Source organism: Bos javanicus, chromosome 7 (genome assembly GCF_032452875.1).
Source record: "Bos javanicus breed banteng chromosome 7, ARS-OSU_banteng_1.0, whole genome shotgun sequence".
Taxonomy (NCBI): Eukaryota; Metazoa; Chordata; class Mammalia; order Artiodactyla; family Bovidae; genus Bos; species Bos javanicus.
The window spans coordinates 108,826,011-108,848,970 of record NC_083874.1 but is presented as its reverse complement, the minus strand read 5'-3'; the positions used below and the strand labels follow the sequence as shown (position 1 = coordinate 108,848,970).

The window sequence follows — 22,960 nt, the reverse complement described above, 5'->3', positions numbered from 1 at the left end:
CACTTCCACTGTATAACCATAAGGGATTTGATTTAGGTCATACCTGAATGGTCTAGTGGTTTTCCCTACTTTCTTCAATTTCAGTCTGAATTTGGCAATAAGGAGTTCATGGTCTGAGCCACAGTCAGCTCCTGGTCTTGTTTTTGCTGACTGTATAGAGCTTCTCCATCTTTGGCTGCAAAGAATATAATCAATCTGATTTTGGTGTTGACCATCTGGTGATGTCCATGTGTAGAATCTTCTCTTGTGTTGTTGGAAGAGGGTGTTTGCTATGCCCATGCGTTCTCTTGGCAAAACTCTATTAGCCTTTGCCCTGCTTCATTCCGTATTCCAAGGCCAAATTTCCCTGTTACTGCAGGTATTTCTTGACTTCCTACTTTTGCATTCCAGTCCCGTATAATGAAAAGAGATTACTAACCTCAAGAATATAGTTCAGAAAAAAAACTGGTAATACCATAATTTTAAAACTGGTGAGTTGTCAGTATTTATTTTTAAAGTAGTAATTAACATTTAAATAGCAGGTTTAAACATTTTAAAATACTAGGCTGGTATAATTTAGTTTTTAATAATGGCTGTGTTTAAGAACCAGTTTTCAAAATTCCTGAAAATTTGGCAATTGTCTCTTCTGATATGGAACTAGTCCTCCCCGCACAGCTGCTGGAGGATGGTCTGAGTGGTGGGAAGTGGCCTAGAGCAGCCATGCCGCACGGCAGCTCGCTGGGGCCCCTCCTGGGAACGGGGGTCCTGCAGTGCTCTCGCCTCCGGACGTGGTCGTGTGCACCGAGTCCTGCTAGCAGAGGACGAGTGGGAGGGATGTGATCACTTTCAGGCGTAACTGGTGGCCCTCCCCACCCGTCTCCTCCATGACACATCAGCTCTCTTCCCATCTGCCAGCTTAATGGAGAGGACTCAGCGGTCCCAAAACACAGAGGCACAAGAAGCAGGAACCTGGCTCCTAAATAATACGTCCTGAAGAGCAGAATCTCCCCTCGCTTGACTCAGACTTACCTGTCACAGCGACTAGTTTTTTTTTAAGCTCGACAAACACAAAATCAATGCAGTTTCCTTTTGTTTGCTCTGTTTTGTTTCTGCATCAGAATCTCAGCTGTGTTTCCTGTCTCTATTCATTGCTTTTCTAGCACATCTTAAGCAGAGGCTTCAGGCTGGAGACTCTGTTGAAGATCAGGGGCCAGGGAAATGGATCTTTCCAAACAGGCCCCACAGAGTGAGAATTATATTGGAAAACAAATTATATTGTCAAACCCACCTGAGGTTTGACAGCCTTTTTTTTCTTTTTTTAGGAGAAACAGCTTCTAAGCCTAGGGTTATGAAATTCTTTATGAATGAGGGAGTGGGAAATCTTAGATACCCCAAGAAGGAAAGCATGTCCTTCAACAACAGCATGTACATTTCTTATACTTGAATAATGACACTAAAAGAAGTACCAAATCAGGCCAGATTAAAGAAATTAATTTTAGAAAATCAGGCTTCCACAAAAAACACTGACCAGTCCTCCAGAGGACAGCTGTCCCTACAGGACAGCCTGTAGACACCGACTCAAACTCAGATGATTTCTCCTCCTTCCTCTCTCGCCGCTCCAAGCGGATGTAGCTCAGCCACCTGAGCTTTGAGTGATGTGTGCAATATTACTGCTCTCTCCTGGGGTTTCCTTACTGCTTGTTTCTTTTCCCCTTTGACTGGAATGCTTCCACATGCCTTGAACAATACTGTTTCACAGTGCGGGGTCTCCTTCTTTATCTTTTAGTAGGATCCTTTAAAATGCTTCCCGGCTTGAGTTCTTTCTCTGTGCTTGCTGACCCTCTGCTGCAGGGAAAGACAGACACACCTCTCCCAGTCTCACCTTGTTAGTGATCCCCAAACACACACACACTTCTTTTTCTTCACCTGCGGTGTCAGGCCCTCCAGCATCAAAACATCTCCTGTGTCTGCCAAGCTCACTCTTGTTTTTTTATCAAGAATAAGAGGTAGGTTCTTTGAAAGTAATCTGAAATTGAAATGAGTTCAAAGATTGTTTTATGATATATTCAGATCAAAATTAATGGAAAAATATGAAATATTTAAAGTCCTGCTTTCAAAATATAACCCTCCTTTCATAGGTGCATAAAATGCTAAATAAATGTCCTGTTCTATAATACATTGCTCGGCAAAATTTACAATAATAATGCCATCTAATCACATCCTGAAGGGTGTCTTCTTAAAACTTGCTATCAGGGTTCCTACTTGCAACATTTTTCTACCATCAATGCTCTGAGTCTGTGCTTTTTCATGTGTAGTATTTAAATACAATAAAAATCAGAAGCCCATCACTCAGTATCATAGGAGAATCATATAAAGAATTCCTAATACGTAAGGCCCAGATGCTGTCATTTGGATGCAAACTTCTATGGAATTTAAGAAAGAGAGACCATGAAGACGGTCAGCTGTTCGCAGCATCTATCATCTGCTCATCACTGTTGGTAACTGTGCCTCAGCTCCCCTCTGAGCTGCCTCTCCCCATCAGCTCCCACGCTCTGGGGAAGTTCTGGCTGCTGACTGGAGCGTTAGTATGTGCTCCCAGTCACATGCAATCAGAGGATTTCCCTGAGTGATTGCTGCAGAGAAAGGCAAGGAACCCCATCAGAGATGGTGAGAGTCGAGGAGGCTGCTCCTGGGCCTGGGACTGGTTTCTGGACGGCTGTTTCTTTCACTCTGGCCTCTCCCTCGGGCTCCTTGGCTCCCCCTCACATGGCAATCACCTTCCATCACTACGTGGGCCTTCTAGCCCTAGTCCCTCCTTTGGGGGGCACAGGGGCCCCGGAGGGCCAGCTAACGCGGCTACCACAGTCCATCTTCTTCAGCACAGCCACATTCAGCTTTCTAAGGCTGATTCACGTCGCTTCCTCCCTGGCTACACTCGCTCCTGCGGCTTTAGTTCACAGCCCCTTTCTGGGGTGCTCTGCAGGGATGCTCTGCAGGGATCAGCAGCACATGCCCCGCCGCCTCTCCCCTAACTCTTCCAGCCCCTCGTCTGCAGTCCCAGCCCCTCCAGCCTTCCGTGTGCCCCGAGAATATGCCAAGCTCCCCTGTCTCAGGACATTTGCAAGTGCTCTTGATTTTGCTTCAAACAATCGTTCTCGGGATGTTTTCAGGTCTGTTTTCTCATTCAAGCCAGACTTCAAAAAACAGCTTCCGGAAGTCCTTACCCCACCGTCCTGGCTAAAGAACGCACCCTGGCACCCATGCTCCCTCACACTTCTACGCTTAGTGATGCTTGTAAAAATCTAAATTTGTTTCACTGAGATTCTGTTTCCCCCTGGACTGCAGGCTGAGAATAGAGTGCAAACCGATGTAGGATATTATGGAAGTGGAGAGAGAACCTGGAGAGCGGTGCCAGGAGGAGGGTAGCCCAGTGAGGCAGAGGAGAAGCCAGCCTGGGGAGGCTCATGGCTGAGATGACACACAGAGCCACCCGACTTCTGCTCGTCTAGTGAAATTATATAGTAAATCTCTTAGTAGGTTTCAACTGGGTTTTCTGTCACTTGAGTTTACAGATAGCAAGAACTCTAAGGAAAAATCAGTGGGGATATTATTTAAAGACCAAAAATAAACAAAAAAACCCAGGGTACTCCTTAGAGAAACTGTCTTAAATATCTCAAGGAAATGTCTTAAACATCAAAGGAAATAAGAATCATACTAGAGCAAAGAGTTGCAGAGCTAATCAGACTTGAAGATACTTGTCAAACGAAAATTTTATTTGGTACTTTGACAGAAGTTACAAAGGCTGAGGTGCACTGCCCTCCCCTGGAGATGCTGTTAAAGAGTGTCTCACCTGCTTGAGGTGACTGAGTTGGCATCAGTCTCATGATAGGGAGAATCTGAATGATATCAGACTTCTTTTGACCCTGGATACAAGCAAACCAAAGAAAATGAAAGTTGTCAATAAAAAAGCAGGCATTTGTAGGACAACACACAGTAACCAGACTAAGCAAGGACACATGCTTACAGCATGAAGGAAAAAAAAAATAAGCAATAAGGATAACCAAGATAAGATGCACAAACTGCAAATTATAAAACAGAATGAAGAATATAACAGCCAGTAAATTTACCAGGGCTTCCCTGGTGGCTCAGATGGTAAAGCATCTGCCTGCAATGCAGGAGACCTGGGTTCGATTCCTGGGTCGGGAAGATCCCCTGGAGAAGGAAATGGCAATCCACTCCAGCACTCTTGCCTGGAAAAATCCCATGGATGGAGGAACCTGATAGGCTACAGTCCATGGGGTTGCAAAGAGTTGAACACGACTGAGCAACTTCACTTCACTAAATTTGCCAAATTTAGATCTGACTATATTTTGGACCTCAGCTACTGAAAGCATGTTCTTGAAGTTTAATACTGTGAGCAAACCAGATAAAATCTGAAACTCTGGTTTTCCATAGTGCTAGAACGTGGTAATTTACATTCAGCAAGAGGCAAAAACTCTGGATGTCAGAGAGGGGGCTGATGACGCTGGGCTACTTGAGGAGACAAACAGGAAGGAACGCAATAAGGCTAGACTGTGACCGACCGAGGAAGTGGCAACGTGCCAGTGAGGGGGTGAGAACAGGGAAGTCCAGAGAGCTTAGTGCGTGCAAAGGCTTTTTGTTTTTTGTTTTTGGCCCTGCAAAATGAGTCGATTTGAAAAGCTTCGGGGAAAATAAAATTTCTGTGTTGAGATGAAGTTTTAGATGAATGAAGAGCTTAAAATACTTTCAACTTGACATGGCTTGGCTTCATTATGGAGTATAGACTATGCTACTGAAAGGACATCTCTTATCATGAACCAAGAGAGACCCAAAATGGTGAAGAACAAGGTTTGATTGCCAACATGCATGCTGTGCTTGCTAGCCTCATGTATTTTAAAGGGAAAACGCTTTTCCTCTAAAACTTTTTATATTCCTTCACATACATGACATCTTTCCTAACAATGGCATAATCCTTCAGGGACAACTCTGTACTCAAGGGCCAAATTATGGGTGAGAACTTGGAGCAGAAGATCCCAAGGAACAGAACAGGATCTCCCAGGGTGCACACCAATGAGACTCTGGCTGGAAGGATAATTCATGGAAGCTCCTTTCATCCACTTCTTTCAGCTTTTAGCAAGTATATGCCCCAGTGCACAACAGGAGGTAGTGGGAAATAAGGTTTGACTTAAAAAGAAAAAAACTAATTTCTAGGAGACATTTTCAAAATAAAACAGTGAATCTTTCTGGGTGGCTGGGGTGCATCAGTGTTCTGAAAACAATGGGGGTGAGGGCTTTTGCGATGTTGCTTTGCTTTCCTCTCTTACTAGATTCAAAACAGTGACAATTTCTGGAATATCTCTGCGCTGAGTCATTCTCTTACAGGCGTAAGGCTCTGGGAAAACAGGTTGGGTTCTTTCAGACAGGTAAGGGTGTAGAGGTCTGCAGAAAGTAAGGGATCTTACAAAAGCCTCAGTAGGTAGGACAGTCTGAAGCAGAGGCTGTTGGAATCTTGAATTCCCTAGCTCTCAGCTTGCGGCCTCAGGAACATAAGATCCACCCCTTTCACTGGGGCTGTTTGAATCCTCTCTTCTTATATTTTCAGTTTATTGTGATGAACAGCAATAACCACCTATGAAATACCAAAGCACAGTGAACCCATTTGAAATGCCGTGATGTGATTCCAGTCTGTCTGCCTCCTCTCCTTGCCGGCTGCTGCTCACACACCTGGCGAGACTCAGAAGGTACAGCTGGAGTCCTGCTTTTTAGTCTTTTTTTAAACATCAATTGGAAGCTGAAACTCAAAGCAATGTGACCCCTGCACAACCTGAAGCCTAGAAGTTTCCCAAGGCTCTTCTGTGAATTAAATGGCCAGGTTTCAAAAACACGCACACAGCATTTGAATGAGGTTCAGGCCAGCCGGCCAGAAAAAGGAATTGAACAAAAGAAGGGCAAACTTAAGCTCACTAAAAGAGCAGGCAGACCAACAACAAAAGCAGGCAGACAATGGCGGCGAGGCCAGGCAGAGATTCCCGGCCTCCAGCAGAGGGAGGGCTCCTGAGAGTTGGGCAACAGTGTAACTAATTAGGGAGCCCAGGACACTGGGAGTCCAAGCCCTGTTTGGCCTCCCAGATGTGACCTGGACAGCTTCATAGCTGTCATCTTTTCCGGGGACCCCTAGAAGCTTTCTGGGTCAACCTCCTTCAGCAATTCAATGGTGCTGCTAGGGGTGGCTAGCATGACCCTTTTCTTGAAATGTGCCCTGAGATTAGAACAGAAATTCTTCCCCATCTACCATTCCTTTCAATTAATAAAAAGAGCAGCCTAGATCAACATCTGTAGTGTTCCATAATGTTCAAGGGGCTTCCCTAGTGGCTCAGACAGTAAAGAATCTGCCTTCAGTGCAGGAGACCTGGGTTTGATCCCTGGGTGGGGGAGATCCCCTGGAGAAGGGCCCAGCAACCCACTCCAGCAAACTCTGGGAGATAGTGAAGGACAGAGAAGCCTGGTGTGTTGCAGTCCATGGGTCTCAAAGAGCTGGCCACGACTGAGTGACCAAACAACACTCAAACTGCCACTTTTCCCGTGAGGGTCTACTTTGTATCCAGAACTGTGCAAATAGCAGTCAAAAATCTAGTCTTCAAAGTATTCCTGTAATTTACAATTGCTTTTTGGACACAAGATTTATAAACCTGAACCAGTGTGGTAACAATACAATACTGTGCTGAAAACCAACTTAGCCTTAATCAGTATACTGTGTGTTCAATGGAGTTGCTGTCACAGCTCCTCTCAGAATGTGAAATCTCAGAGTGCAAGTCCTTGTCGTCTGTATCCCCTAGAGCTTTGGCACTGAAGCTGAGCGCGGCAGGTCTGCAATGAATAATCCACTGGGAGCCTAAAATGCCTGTGTCTTCATGGGGTAGGTCCCACGGTAGCACAAGAGATGGAGGCGGCTGGAAAATGGCAGTAGCTGAATCAAAGAACTTCACTCCGGGCTGCAGAAGAGAGTTTACCTTATTTTTGCCTTCCTGTTTTAAAGTCTGAGGGTGGCCTCCCCTCAGGCCTGGGTGGTGTCTGGTGAGGAAGTGTTCCAGTAGGGAGCTTCCTGGCAATGTCCCTGGCCCACCGAGACCAGCATCTGGCTCACGTCACAGGCATTCTCCTACTGGATCGATCTGTCAGGAGGGCAGATACAAAAACACCTTCTAGCATGGAGAGCATGTTAGCTGTCTCCACACGTGTGTGTGTGTGCACGTGTGCACACATACTATCGACACATAGAAAGTACAAGACAGTTGTTGAAAGCAGAGCAACTAGCTCAAAACGAGATTGCGGTTCTTCCTCCGGCAGAATGGGGAGAGCAGGAGCGGGGGGAAGCCACAGCCCCCTCCCAGGACTCTGGAGGAAGCAGGTTGGCCACACCCCCAGCACGCGCTTTCCTCAGCTGCAGGAGAGAGGCTCCCATTCCTGAACTTTGTTGCAAAGGGAGCTGTGTGTCAAAACCACCTGCAGCTTTTGTCATCTAGTTGCATTTTACAGACTGTTTTTGCCAGTGCTGTCCAAAGAAAACGATGGCACTCGATCGTTCACCCATCTAACCAACATTTATCAACCACCTCCTGTATGCCAGGCACAGACTCCAGCACTGAGGATATACTGTTGAACAAAAGACCCCTGTTCTCAGGAGACTATAACTAGTTGCTCATTAGCTACATCATTATATACCACTAGTCATATCATTATAACCAGTGGTGTAACCAGTATATATCATTATAGCTAGTGATGTACCATTGCAACTAGTGATTATCACTAGTGATTTCATAGAATAAAAATGCTTTCTTTGAAGGAAATTAAACATGATGTGCTGGTATCAGAGGGAAACATCTAAGGTGGCTGCCCAGAGCAATCCTGGATGAGGAGGTAACACTTGGACTGAGAGCTGAACGCTAAGAAGAGGACGTTCCTGGCAGAGAGAAGAGCAAACACAAAGGCCATCGCGTTTCTTGATTTACTTGTGAGTACAATCAGCCTGACCCCCGGCCCAGACAGTCGTCCGTGGCGGTGAAAGCCGTATGTTAGTGTGGCCTCCAGTCACAGGGTCATTCTTTCAGCTGGCCCAAAGGCGTGAGAGCTGAGGACAGGGGCCCAGCAGAGTGCCTGCTGCTCACTGTCCCAGGAAAGGAGAAAACATCAGAAGAGGCAGGGCCTATCTCCCTCCCCTCCTGCAGTAATGGTCCCTGAAGCCCTGAGGTATGGGAGTCGCCTGAAAGCATCCAGAGGGCAGAGGCTGGTCAGGGACGGAGCGCCCGGAGCCTTTACTGGTGATGGAGCACAGCCTGCCACGCGGACCACAGACCTGGCCAAGGTTGACTCAGAGATGGCCTCTCATCTCTGCTCTCACTTGAAATTAACGTGTCTTCCAGTTTCCTCTCTGCAACATTTTAACCTCCCATATTGGTATGATGTGAGGAAGAAGGTGGAGAGGCAGCCTGCCCCTGGAGCGCTAAGTCTCCCATCTGACAAGGTTCTGATCCTTCCATGTGTGATCTGGAATCATTTTATAAACTTCCGTGTCGTGGTTAAAAGCAGAGCTCTGGAGTCACGCTGCTTGGACCAAACCCTGGCCACACTTCTGGTGGAGGGACCTAGAAAAGGTTCCTTCACGTCTCCAAGCTTCAGTTTCCTCATCTGTAAAGCAGTGGTTACGTTATCTCACGGAGTGGCTGAGAGGATTAAGAGCTCACTCGTGTAATGCGAGAAGGCCTGCAGCCCCTAGCACACAGAACTTGATTAAACCGGCAGCCAGAGCAGAAGTAGACGAGGAAGAAGGAGAAGCCAGCGCCGCAGAGACACTCCTAGGCTCAGCACCTGGTGCCCATGCGTGGCATCAGTAACACTTGGCTTCAGACACGGACGCAACCCCAGCACCCACTGATGAAAAGAAAGAACGTGTGGGGCACACATACAATGGACACTGCTTGTCCACAAGGAGAATGAAACGAGCCCGTTCGCAGCAACATGGATGAACCGAGAGAGCATCACGTGAGTGAGGTCAGACAGAGACAAATATGACGCCACCCATGTGAGTCCACAGCAGCAATACCAATGCACCTGTGCAGAAAACGGAAACAAACTCGTGGGCCTAGGAGACAAACCTGTGATCACCAAAGGGAGAAGGGGCAAGGGGGAGCAATGCATCAGGAGTGCGGGAGAACAGACACACAGCGCTGTGCACAAAACAGATGAACAAGGACCTACTGTGCAGCGCAGGAAGTGTATTCAATGTCTTATGTAATGTATATAGTATATAATACACTATGTATCACATACAATGGGAAAGAATCTGAAAAATATACATGTATAACAGGGACTTTGCTGTACATGCCTGGAACTAACACAATATTATAAATAACCTACACTTCAATAAAAAAAACAGAATGCTTGGCTTTACTGGACATGTTAGCCCTTAAAAAAAAAGTCTCAAAAGCCTTAAATTAGAGAAAGTGGAAGAACTAATTCCCCCTGTTCTACTCTCACTCGTGTTTTCAGAACCCTCTAACGGGACTCAAGGGCTGAAAGCACCTTTGTTTGAAGTAAATATTAAAACAACTGCAAAGAGAAAAGGAAAGCTGTTTTGCAGCTGTCTGGCTATCCATAGTCATCTTTCCCTGGTGCCTCAAAAGGCAAAGAATCTGCCTGCAATGTGGGACACCCAGGCTCGATCCCTGGGTCGGGAAGATTCCCTGGCGGAGGGCACGGCAACCCCCTCCAGTATTCTTCCTTGGAGAATTCCACGGACAGAGGAGCCTGGTGGGCTACAGTCCAAGGGGTCACAGAGAACCAGACACAGCTGAGTGACTAACACTTGCACTTTTCTCTTGGATTGCACCCAGCCAGTGAAGGGAAGAGAAAGTCCAATCTGAAAGTTGCTGGGCTCCTTATGAGGTCACTGCTGATTCTATTGTAACAGTGGACTTCCAGAAGCTTATTAATTTTTCAACAAGAAGCCTGAAAGGAAAAGAAGCACAAATCTAGCTCTGCCTGGATGCTTGTGAGCGTTAATCATTTTATGCCTTTCTGTCCTCCTTTCCTACTAGGCTGAATTTTTTCCCAAAGCCAGAGACCAGGCCCACTCTTTTCATATGCCAAGAGCAAGGCTGACTTGTATTGTAATCACCTGAAGTCACTCACTGCACTTCTTTAGAAGGGGGTGGACTAGTGAATGTCTCACACCCATGACATGTTACTAATACATCACTAATCTTTGTTTTCTAGTTGCCTGGCATAGTTCCTGGAACACTGGTTTCCACTGAAGTTTATCTGAGGGAAAATTTGAAATAGGAGAAGGTGTATAAAGATGTTAGCAGCTACCATAGAAATTTAGCACAGAATAACAAGAAGAGAAAAGTACACCCAGCATGTTAGCACAGACTGACATACTATAGTTAGTATAAGATTGAAGATTATATTACAACTGGACTTGAAAGGGCTGGCAAATATTTACTTCTCGTACATAAGCCAAAAAGCATGGACGTCATTAAGCCTGGGCTAGAATGACAATTCCTTGGTCACCACAGACTCAGACTCTTTTTGTGATTACTACGATGTGGCCCTCATCATCAGGGTCCCAAAAGGATGCTGGAGCTCCAGCCGTCACAGCCATAATTTGAATCAGTATAAGAGTAGAAGGGAAGAAAGAGACTTCCCAGAATTTCTACACATGTGGTTACTTTTCACTGGCAAGACTTAATCATCTGGATCAAACACAAAGAAGGCTACTGCCCAGTTTCTGGCCTCAGAACGGTAGTGGCCAATAGGCTTGGCAACGGAGTCATAAGGGTAATAACTCCAAGTAGAAAAATACTTAGCGTCTTGCAGAGGATTTCACGTGTGCCTGTGCTATGACACAGGAGGAAGGAGGGCAGAAGGGAGAACTGGCTCTTGGAAACATAGCTAAAAGTAGCAGGAAGAGCGTCTCACCTGGGGCCTGTCCTGACGAAAATAGATGCAGTTACAGACAGGGTCAGGGAGGATGCACGGAACGTAAACAGACCGCCTTCAGCGGACGCCCTTGGTGCTGTCCAATCCAGCTTATCACAGAGACGCGGGAAGAGATTCGGGCAGAAAGCTCAGGTCCGGATGAAGACTCAGTTCTCAGCCTGTGTTCTGAATCTCTCAGAACTTGAGTATCACCTTGGGGGTGAAAAGACAAAGACCCTAACTGACCCTGAGAGACCCCGAGAAGGGCGGGGGCCCACTGATCCCGAGAGATCTCAAGAAGGGCGGGGGGCCCAGTGCTGTCCCTCACCCCTGCCCACGTGTGGGGTCTGCCAGGCATTGTCTTGGCCTCTCATTCTAGAGTCCTTTGCCAAACCTTCTTTGGCTCCAAATATTGTTATACTGTGATTTTTGCAAGGATAATTATCAGCCAATACTAGCGTTGAATGAGCATTCAACCCATCACGGTAAATACACCACCACCTGCCCTGACACACTCCACCACCACACTCTCATACACTTCTTATCTCAGAGCAAGCAGGCTTCTGGGAATTAATCTATCAAATAATTTGAAGGAAGACCCCACAGTCTGGAAACAACACTTATGTTTCCCCAATGAATAATCATTCCATCATTAGCTGTAACTGGGAGAAGAGCATCACCTTGACCCTCCTGATTCCTGGCAGAGACAGGAGCGGGGTCCAAGACAACTTACAGCCATGGGAGATTCTGCCACGCTGAGGCTGCCCCAGAAAGGTTTGTCCTGGGGGAAACCTCCCTGAGGCAGAGGTATCATAGGCGACTGGAAGGTAAAAGTAGGAAGTCAAGAGATATCTGGAGTAACAGGCAAGTTTGGCCCTGGAGAAGAAAATGAAGCACAGCAAAGGCTAACAGAGTTCTGTAAAGACAACACACTGGTCATAGCAAACACCCTCTTCCAACAACACAAGAGAAGATTCTACACGTGGACATCACCAGATGGTCAACACCGAAATCAGATTGATTATATTCTTTGCAGCCAAAGATGGAGAAGCTCTATACAGTCAGCAAAAACAAGACTGGGAGCTGACTGTGGCTCAGACCATGAACTCCTTATTGCCAAATTCAGACTGAAATTGAAGAAAGGAGGGAAAACCACTAGACCATCCAGGTATGACCTAAATGAAATCCTTTATAGTTATACAGTAGAAGTGACAAAGAGATTCAAGGGATTAAATCTGATAGACAGAGTGCCTGAAGAACTCTGTGGAGGTTGGTAACATTATAGAGGAGGCGGTGATCAAAAACATTCCCAAGAAAAAGAAATGCAAAAAGGCAAAGTGGTTGTCTGAGGAGGCCTTACAAATAGCTGAGAAAAGAAGAGAAGTAAAAGGCAAAGAGAAAGGGAAAAGTGAAAGTGAAAGCCATTCAGTCGTGTCTGACTCTACAACCCCATGGACTATACAGTCCATGGAATTCTCCAGGCCAGAATACTGGAGTAGGTAGCCTTTCCCTTCTCCAGGGGATCTTCCCAACCCAGGGATCGAACCCACATCTCCCACACTGCAGGAGGATTCTTTACCAACTGAGCTATCTGAATGCAGAGTTTCAAAGAATAGTAAAGAGAGACAAGAAAACCTTCCTAAGTGAACATTGCAAAGAAATAGAGGAAAAGAGTAGAATGGGAAACACTAGAAATACCTTCAAGAAAATCAGAGATACAGGGGAACATTTCATGCAAAGATGAGTATGGACCTAAGAGAATCAGAAGATATTAAGAGAGGTGGCAAGAATACACAGAAGAACTACGCAAAAAGATCTTCATGACCCAGATAACCACCATGGTGTGATCACTCATCTAGAGCCAGACATCCTGGAGTGCAAAGTCAAGTGGACCTTAGGAAGCATCACTACAAACAAAGCTAGTGGAGTTGATGGAATTCTTGCTGAGCTATTTCAGATTCTAAAACATGAAGCTGTTAAAATGTCGCACTCAATATGTCAGCAAATTTGGAAAACTCAGCAGTGGCCACAGGACTGGAAAAGGTCAGTTTTCATTCCAATCCCAAAGAAGGGCAATGTCAAAGAATGCTCAAACTACTGCACAATTGTACTCATTTCACATGCTAGCAAGGTCATGCTCAAAATCCTTCGAGCTAGGCTTCAACAGTACATGAACTGAGAACTTCCAGATGTACAAGCTAGATTTAGAAAAGGCAGAGGAACCAGAGATCAAATTGCCAACATCCGTTGGATCATAGAAAAAGCAAGAGAATTCCAGAAAAACATCTAGTTCTGCTTCATTAACTACACTAAAGCCTTAGACTCTGTGGAGTACAACAAACTGGAAAATTCTTAAAGAGATGGGAATAGCAGACCACCTGACCTGCCTCCAGGCTTCCCTGGTGGCTCAGCTGGTAAAGACTCCGCCTGCACTGTGGGAGACCTGGGTTTGTTCCCTGGGTTGTGAAGATCCCCTGGAGAAGGGCAAGGCTGCCCACTCCAGTATTCTGGCCTGGAGAATTCCATGGACTGTATGGTCCTTAGGGTGGCATAGAGTCAGACATGACTGAGCAACTTTCACTTTACCTCCTTCCTGAGAGACCTGTATATGGGTTAAGAAGCAATAGTTAGAACTGGACATGAAACAACAGACTGGTTCCAGATTGGTAAAGGAGCATGTCAAAGCCGTATATTGTCACACTGTGTATTTAACTTATATGCAGAGTACATCATGAGAAATGCTGGGCTGGATGAAGCACAAGCTGGAGTCAAGATTGCTGGGAGAAATCTCAATAACCTCAGATATGGAGGTGATGGAAAGTGAAGAGGAACTAAAGAACCTCTTGATGAAAGTGAAAGAGGAAAGTGAAAAACTGGCTTAAAACTCAGCATTCAAAAAACTAAGATTGTGGCAACTATTCCCAAGACTTCACACCAAATAGATGGGGAAACAATGGAAACAGTGAGAGACTTTACTTTGTTGGGCTCCAAAATCACTGCAGATGATGACTATAGCTGTGAAATTAAAAGATACTTGCTCTTCGGAAGAAAAGATATGACCAACCTAGACAGCGTATTAAAGAGCAGAAACATTACTTTGCCAAGCAAGTTCTGTATAGTCAAAGCTATGTTTTTCCAGTAGTCACATACAGGTGTGAATGTTGGACTGTAAAGAAGACTGAGCACCAAAGAATGGATACTTTCAAACTGTGGTGTTAGAGAAGACTCTTGAGAGTCCCTTGGACTGCAAGGAGATCAAACCAGTCTATCCTAAAGGTATTCATTGGAAGGACTGATGCCGAAGCTGAAGCTCCAAGCCTTTGGCCACTAGATGCGAAGAGCTGACTCACTGGATCTTGATGATGGGAAAGATTGAAGGTGGGAGGAGAAGGGGACAACAGAGGATGAGATGGTTGGATGTCGTCACCGACTCAATGGACATGGGTTTGGGTGGACTCCTGGAGCTGGTGATGGACAGGGAGGCATGGTGTGCTGCAGTCCGTGGGGTCGCAGAGAGTCACACACGACTGAGCGACTGAGCAACGACGAGAGAGCAGCAGTGCTGTTGTGAGGTCAGTCCTGCTGGACCCTGGGCCCTGCTCCAGACCCAAGTAAGAGTAGATAAAAATCGAGATTGCTGAGCTGGGGACTTTGTGCTTTGTTTATTTAGTTTGGTTTTGGTAGCTCAGATGGTAAAGCGTCTGCCTACAATGTGGGAGACCCAGGTTTGATCCCTGGGTCGGAAAGATCCCCTGGAGAAGGAAATGGCAACCCACTCCAGTATTCTTGCCCAGAAAATCCCATGGACCAAGGAGCCTGGTAGGCTACAGTCCATGGGGTCGTGAAGAGTCGGACACGACTAAGCGACTTCACTTTTCACCTTGGTATGACAGAAGACAGAAGTGAAGGAAAGCATTAGTTATGACTGTGAATTTGATCTCCAATCTCCTCTTTTCTGCTCTATGGACTGGGAATTATGCAAGGCATCAAGGGATATGAACCAATAACCTTAAAGGAATTCTATAAAATTGATCTACTCTCAGAAATTAAAAATGAAACAAAACGCCCAGAGACCTGTGTCCCCCCTACCCTTCAGCAGGTTTCTGAGGCCTCTGCCCCTAGCAGGCATTCTGGCTTGGGAAGTGGGTAATCTTGGTGTATTTTACTTTACTGTCCACCTCAAGATTTACAATATACTGCCTGAGTTTTGGTTAGCTCAAAGTTTTGAATAAGACCTATCCCTTCCCTCACCACCAACTTTTCCTATTGGCGAAAATCAAGAATTCTCTGAACGTTTTCTGTTCTGACTTTGTATTCCTGGGAGGATCATAATGATCACAGGAGGAATTCATGGCACAGTAGTATTTTCACAATTTTTTCAGAACTCAATCTGAGCTTATCTCCAATGACTTAAAGGGAGAGAGAGTTTTTAAGAGGTGGGATGGTGGGAAATCATGGGTTATATGGATTCTGTAAGGACCTGGGTGAGAGCGAAGTTGGGCCAAGGGGCAGAAAGCAGGCTTTCTAAACTCCAGCCAAGCCAAGAGAAACCTGAAGGTCATCCTGGTCACTCCTTGCCATAACACCATGGAGTCATGAGTTAATATGCTCATTTTAGGGCAGATTAAGCGTTTCTAAATACACATTGTGAATAGCCATTTCTCCAAATACTATATGCAGATGGCCAACGTGAACATGGAATGATACTTGACATTTCTAATTATTAGAAAAATGCAAACCAAAACTACAACGAGGTATCATCTCACACTGGTCAGGATGGTCTCATCAAAAAGCCTACAAATAATTAATGCTGGAGAGGGTGTAGAGAAAGAGGAATCCTGTTACAGTGTTGGTGGGAATGTAAATTGGTGCAGTCACTATATAAAACAGTATGGAGGTTCCCAAAAAACACTAAAAATTGAGCTACCACATGATCCAGCAACGCCACTTCTAGAGAAGACAAAAACTAATTTGAAAAGATGCATGCACCCTAATGTTCATAAAAGCACTATTTACAATAGACAAGACGTGGAACAACCCAGGTAGCCACTGACAGACAACTGGCTTAAAATAGAGTAGTCTATATGTATACAGTGGAATGTTACTCAGCCATAAACAGCATGAGACCTTTACAGCAGCTTGGATGGACCCAAAGACAATCACACTAAGTGGAGTCAGACAGAGAAGGATAAATGTTATACCATATCACTTACACATGGATTCAAGATGAGTACAAATGAATCTGTATACAAAACAGAAAAAGACTGACATAGAAATGAAGCTTATTGTTACCAGAGGAGACAGGGAGGCGGGTAGGGATAAAGTAGGAGTATGGGATTAACAGATAAGAACTCCTATATATAAAACTCCTATATATAAAAAAACAAGGACTCACTATAACTATAATTCAATGTCTTATAATAAATAATGGAAACTAATCTGAAAGTGTGTACATATGTGTAACTGAAAGACTTGCTGCTTACCTGAAACTAACACAATATTGTAAACCAACCATATTTCAATGTAAAAAATGAATCTTTTACAATGCTGATTTCACAGATTAGGAAACTGAGCTACAGAAAGGCCAGGACCTGCTCCGTCTCAGGACGCCTCACGCTTTCTGAGCCGTTCTCCAGCGTACACCCCCCCACAGCACTCGATTTCCACCTAGTGAACCACGTTTTTCTCCATGTGCTTTGGAGCCAGGAGCTGCCTTGGACAGCACCTTCAGAGACCGGGCCAGAGACAGTCTGGGGAGACGGGGAGGGGAGAGGGTGGACGAGGTGTGGGTGAGGGGGAGGACAGTCAGCCTCATCCCCTCAGCCTCAGCCGGCACGCAGACGCAGTCTCCAGCAGCAGCTTCAGAGCTGGCGTGGCGGGAGCCTAGGAGTAATATCCCGGATGAACTCAGTGGGAACAGGAATACGACGGATGCGCAAATTTCGGGGACACATCAGAAGAGAGGCAGGAGCGCAAAACAGAGAGGCTGGACGGAACTCTGTCCAGTACGCCATTAGTCCTGAAAAGCCAGGACTGAAATGGCTTGGGAGAGGGAACAAAACTTTCGGGGAAAGATATGAATAAAGAATTATAGCATGTTGTCTTTAAGGTAGACTGACACGCCTATTACTTTGGAAATATTAGACCTATACTATACTATAAGATCAATGCTGTGGACTTCTGTTTTCAAAGTGTTCATCTTCACAGCAATGTTACAGATACAAAAATAAATGACCTCAGTCAAAGAGGAACTTCCAAAGCGATACAAGCGAAGGGTAAGATCGGGAATCTTAAAGAACTATCATCTTCGAGGATCAGTCAAGGAGAGGCAAGAGAGAAAAAAAACAAGAGAAATATAAGAGTCCAGAAAGGATCACATCACAGAAATTAAGGCAATGAGAAGTTTATGAAACATATTCCAAAGAGGCAAATGGTGCAGTGAAGGAGGACTGCATTTTATAAGACACAGGACTATACTGGTGACTTTCAAGAAAGAAGTCTCAATATAGTTATGAGGGTGAAAACCAGACTCCAGCGGTTAAAGGAAGTGGTAAAGGATAAGAACCAGAAGCACGGGGTCACAGCTAAACACTAAAAGGAAGGAAGCTTGGATGCTAGTTGGAAAAACAAAGATCTTTTTCAATAGTAAGGGAAAATGCATTAAGAACCTGAAGCATTAACCCTAGATCCAATGTGTTCATCGGGGCTCCTGTACAGACTGCTGTTGTGTTCACAAAAAGCGTATGGCTCCATAAAAATGGCCTGTTTCTCTACCATATGGTGGCCCCGTCTCGGACAAGCAGCGTTCATAATGGGGGCGCTCTAGCCCAGGGACCTCCAGCCTCTGACGAGTGGAGAAGGCCGTTGCTCTCACCCTGGTTGCCAGTCCAAGGCCCTGTGGCTTGTAACCATTTGGAGAGACTCTACTCTGGGCCTAGAGATCCCTACAGAGGACTCGCTCATCTTGGTGTCAATCACTATAGGCTCTTAAAACAAGATATCACAACTGCGTGGCCTCAACAGCAATGCATTTCTCACGGTTGTGGAGGCTGGGGTGTCGGAGATCAAGGTGCCCAGTGAGAGCCTGCTTCCTGACCGGAGGGAGCCAGCTTCTCACTGTACCCCTGCTTGGCAGAGAGAGCAGAAAGGAAGCAGGCCAGCTTTCCTGGGCCTCTTCTTACAGAAGCCCTACTCCCGTTGATGAGAACCTACCCCCGATGTAATTCCCGCCCAAAGGCCCCACCTCCTAATACTACCATACCGGAAGGAAAGACTTCCGCATGTCAGCTTTGGGAGGTCCACGGCGCCTGGTGAGATGAGCCAGCGTTTCTGGGGATGCAGGGAAGGGTGCTGGTGCTCTTAAAACGGCTCAGGACACGGCAGCAGTGGTCACACTCACAGGCGACGCAGAGAATTACGAGAGCTGTCGCTCTGTCTGATGTGTCCCTACCGTAGGGAGCTGTTTCCAAATGGTGATCGTTTGCTCGCTCTCGACAATCCCCAGCTATTTGCTCTGAGGCTACCGGGCATATATCTTCGTCTTAGCAACTTTTGTTGAGTGTACATATATCTTTTTTCCAGCTATGGCCAGCAAACGCACTTGGAATAAGGTAACGTATCTTTCCTTCCCTGCCTTTCCACAGCCCTTAAAGCTCTCTGCTTCTGTAGAGCCCGTCCCCACCTGATCGATAGCTCAGGAGATTTATTCCAGGTCCTGCCTCTGATCGTTTCCTGCCCTTAACTTCCGTGTCCGTTTCTCCCCTGTGGGTCTCCCGAGAGCAGGCCTCTTCACGCCTTCCCCTCTCTCACCTGGCAGATTCAGCTCTGTGTTGCTCCATTTTATGCTTCCCCTTCATCTCTCCCAGTAGCCGTCCTAAATCTGCTCGCCCTGGAAACACTCTCAATGATATCTCTGTCCTCCAGAGCCCGGACAGAATAGACTGAGGGGCAAGGAGCAATTAAAAGCAGAAACCAAGTGCTTTCAATTACATGCTCGCTTTCGGCGATAATGGAGACAGCCAGCATATCAGTTCGGCACGTGCACACGGGGAATTTTTTCACCAAATGAGCCACAACACGAGTTACACTCCAAATGCTATAAACTGGCTTTGAAAATAAGTGACAATAATTAAGTACAAAGTGTATGCCTGATTCAGACTTGAATAAACCCTGTGATTTCTTCAAACGTGCTATCTTTAGGAAAGAAGGCGTTGCCCCATCAGGGAGCAGGTCGAGGAAGCTGTGACGTGAGTAGCACAGATGTTTCTAAATGTCCAGATGGTATTTGAAAAGTTCAAAGCTTTCCAGTATCTGTTAAAGTCATGGGTCAGAACCGAGTATGCTGTTTGAGGCCATGCTCAGACACTGCTCAGGATATTAAATGTCTACCCAAATTATCCATGCCATGTAATTAATACAGGGCACCAGTTTATCCTGGAAGGGCGATGGGAAGTGGAGGGGGTACTGCACAGGCCACTGCTGCCCTGACCACACGGCATCAGGGAAAGGCTGGTCCCTCGGCCCAGCCAAAGAGCGAAATGCAGGTTCATAGTTCTTTTTGTTCACACATACGCATTCTCGAAAGTTCCATTGCTAGCACATGTGTCTACTCCCCTTTTGAAAAGCCACAGAATGAAAAAAGGTTTATCCGTTTTAAAATGCCGTCTTTGCACAAACCGGAACCTGTGGGCACCCTCTGGCTTATAACCTTGCTGTCTCTCTGAACCTCGTAAAGCCTACGTGAGCCAGGTCGCTTGCCGTTTGCCCTCAGACGCTCAGGCCCTGGCTGGTAGGGGAGCCAATGCGTGCGGTTGGTTAGCTTTTCCTCGGCCTAATGAAGCTGAAGAATAGCAGTTTCCCATGTGAATTTTCTTCTCCTCTGCAGCACTGAGGAGGTGTTTGCAGGTTCTGGCGGGTCCAGGGGACTGTTGTGTGCGCCTGCCGAGTTCCTCCAGCTGCAGGAGCGACCTGCAGGAGGCGATTGTGCTGAGAGCCTGGCACCCCTTAGACCGCTGTGTGAGGTCTGTGCTCCTTCCCAGGGCCTTCAGAATCACCCAGCTAGAGTGACTGCCTCCACAGCTGAACTCAGCACATCATGGGTGACTCCCAGGGAGCTGATGCCCACTGAGAGAGAGAGACAAAGAGAAAGTGTTGGTCTGAGAAGCGGGGACTCAAAGGGAATGAACCAGGGAGCAAGACAGAGACATCACTAGGGGCTGCTCTCCCCGGGCCTTCAGAGGGAGGTTCATAGCTAAGACTGAAGGTTCAGGGGGCTGTGCTTGTGCAGAATGTGTGCAGACCAGCTAGTGCAAAAGCAGAGACGAGAGCTGGACCGGGGAGTAGCCCCCACGGCTGCCACCAAAACACTCGCAGGCCAACGTCAGCTGCACCCAAGCATAATGGAAAGGGTGGAGCTGATGGTGTCCCCATTTCCATTAACATACATGAATACTAGGCTTTAAGATAGGGTAGGGACACCAAGTCGGAGAAGGCAATGGCAACCCACTCCAGTACTCTTGCCTGGAAAGTCCCATGGATGGAGGAGCCTGGTGGGCTGCAGTCCATGAGGTCTCGAAGAGTCAGACATGACTGAGCGACTTCACTTTCACTTTTCACATTTATGCATTGGAGAAGGAAATGGCAATCCACTCCAGTGGTCTTGCCTGGAGAATCCCAGGGGTGGGGGAGCCTGGTGGGCTGCTGTCTATGGGGTCGCACAGAGTCGGACACAACTGAAGTGACTTAGCAGCAGCAGCAGCAGCAGGGGTACCAAGTATGAATCATCTCGTGTCTCTAACGTGACGGCTTGTGGCATGGCTGTGTGCGTGCGTGTGTGTTTTCTTGGGTGCAGCAACTAACAGTTACTGCATTCTTCAGGGAAGCATTAATAAATTAAACAGTTTGGAGCAGAAAAATATTACCAGTGGGCAGAGAGTCCAGAAAAAGTATTAAAATGATGAAGGAGCTGGTGGCCGCAGGGAACCATGCTGGAGCTATAAATACAGAGAGCACAGGCAATGAGTGAGGACTGGGTGCTCAAGCCACCCCTAAACACATGTCCCCAAGCAGGCAGCCCGAGCCCCCCACACTGCTCCCAGCGGGCCAGCACGTGGCCTCCGTCTCCAGGGCTGCGGACGCTCTCACAGGGTCGATTGCTCAGACAGAGATGCTGAAATTGGAGTATGCAAAGGATCACACAGGACTTACACAAACTTGCACAGCCTGAGTCCCACCCACCTCTCTCCCTACGCCCAAGAGAGAACTGACTTGATGCCTGTGTGATGGGACTCAGAAACGTGAAGTCTTCAAGCTCCTCAAATCTTCAAGAGACACTCTTCTCACCAATGCAAAGACGGACCCTGGATGAAACTCCAAGACGGAGCTGCCTTCAGAGACCTCACTGTTTTCTCTCTCGGGCGCTGTACTTACCGTCAGCTCTCATGGACCATCCACAGATAAACAAGTGTTTCAGGAAATTAGCAGCTGGTAGACATTTATGCCTTAGGTTAAATTTGAGTCCATGTATTTCCTACCTTTGGATCATTGCTGGGCACATAAATCCCAAAAAGTGTTCGTGGATAAAATGAAACTGTTTAAAGAAAATAACATACATCAAGGAGTCCATTAAAGATGCTCAGTTTCCTCTACATGCAATTGTTGGTACATCTGCCTCCTTGTTGGGCTGGGACTTCTTGGCAAATGGAGAAACCAGACTCCATAAAAGCCTACCACAAGGACGGTCCACCTACCCAGCTCTGGGCCACATGGGAAGACTGTGTTTTTCCAGAAGAGCATATTTTTATGCCTGAAGCCACCAAAGGAAAGCAATAAATATTAATTTCCATTCTGTGCTTATTTGTTAGAAATCTAACTGAATTTAAGAAGACGGGGAGCCTTGCTACTGTGGTCATTCTCACTGTGCGTTAGAACACCCTGCTGGTCAGACCAGATAAGGAGGCTAGCAAGATGAAGTGACCTTCCATTTATTTTACCCAAGTGTAAAAAAGAAAATACTTGTTGAGAAAATAGTGGTTACTGGCTCAAATAAAGATGTCCTCAGTAACACTGAGATGGTGAGAATTATGCTTCTTTTGTTGTTTATAAGAAAGTAAATGGGAATCGGATTATCATATAAGTTAATGTTTATTGAGCACATAATATGTATGCACGGGTCACTGTATTAATAGTTGTACATGAATTTTCTTTTAATTTTCCTAAATATTCAATGAGTACATTACTTTTAGCATTCTCATTTCACAGATGAGAAAAATAATTGGTGGATATTTGTTTGGTGGAGGAGAGGGTCATTCCACTGATTTGTAAGAAGTTGTATGTAGTAGTGATAGAGCTCACCAGGGCCCAAATTCCCCTTATAAAATAAGCAAGGCAAAACAAGATTTGAGAAGAGATAAGTTAGATTATAACTAATGCAAAGCAGAGCAAAGATTCAAACATTGCTATGGTGATGCCAAAGCTCATGTTCGTAACAACTGCCCTGTACTCTTTCCTATTGCTTCACTGCTTGGGTAAATCAACAGCCGGGAATGCTACAGTCCGGATGTTAAGTACATACATAGATCATCATTTGAAAGGTCTCAGTGTGTATATCTAGGACAACTACCATCAAATAAATAGGTAATTGCTATACTTCTTTGAAGTAGAAATTTTCTTAAAGTCGGGCGTATGAGGGGGTCAATAAACTGTAATTTGCTTTGCTACTAAAATTGCGCACTGTGGGCTCAGGGAATTAGAAGCCACAGTAGCCACCTTCTTGTAGGACCCTGGATCCAACCAGGAATTCCACTCACAACATCCCCAGTGGAAAATCCTAGTAGCTCAGGCAACAGGCACTTGAGTCTGTTTTTACTAATGCTTCCAGATCCGAATTAAAGGATAGTTCCTATATGAGGATCTCCCTGATGGATGAGTCGGAATTTCTTTTAATGTTTTTAATCATAGTGTAGGTTTCATGAGACGATCATAT

The 22,960-nt window shown here is 46.0% G+C and overlaps 1 long non-coding RNA gene across 5 annotated transcripts in view; it reads right to left on the bottom strand.

Moving 5' to 3' along the window:
• Nucleotides 1-482: 482 nt before the first annotated feature.
• The window catches only part of LOC133251748 (uncharacterized), a 142,106-nt gene continuing 119,628 nt past the window's right edge, over nt 483-22,960 (bottom strand). For 4 of the 5 annotated variants that reach the window (XR_009737772.1, XR_009737776.1, XR_009737773.1 and 1 more), the window contains 4 exons: nt 7,011-7,172; nt 5,463-5,629; nt 3,830-3,902; nt 1,460-2,005 (listed from right to left, as the gene is read on the bottom strand). This is a non-coding gene — a long non-coding RNA (uncharacterized LOC133251748). Of the gene's footprint in view, nt 788-1,459; nt 2,006-3,829; nt 3,903-5,462; nt 5,630-7,010; nt 7,173-22,960 lie in introns of those variants that run through there. The other variant, XR_009737775.1, reaches the window with a different exon arrangement.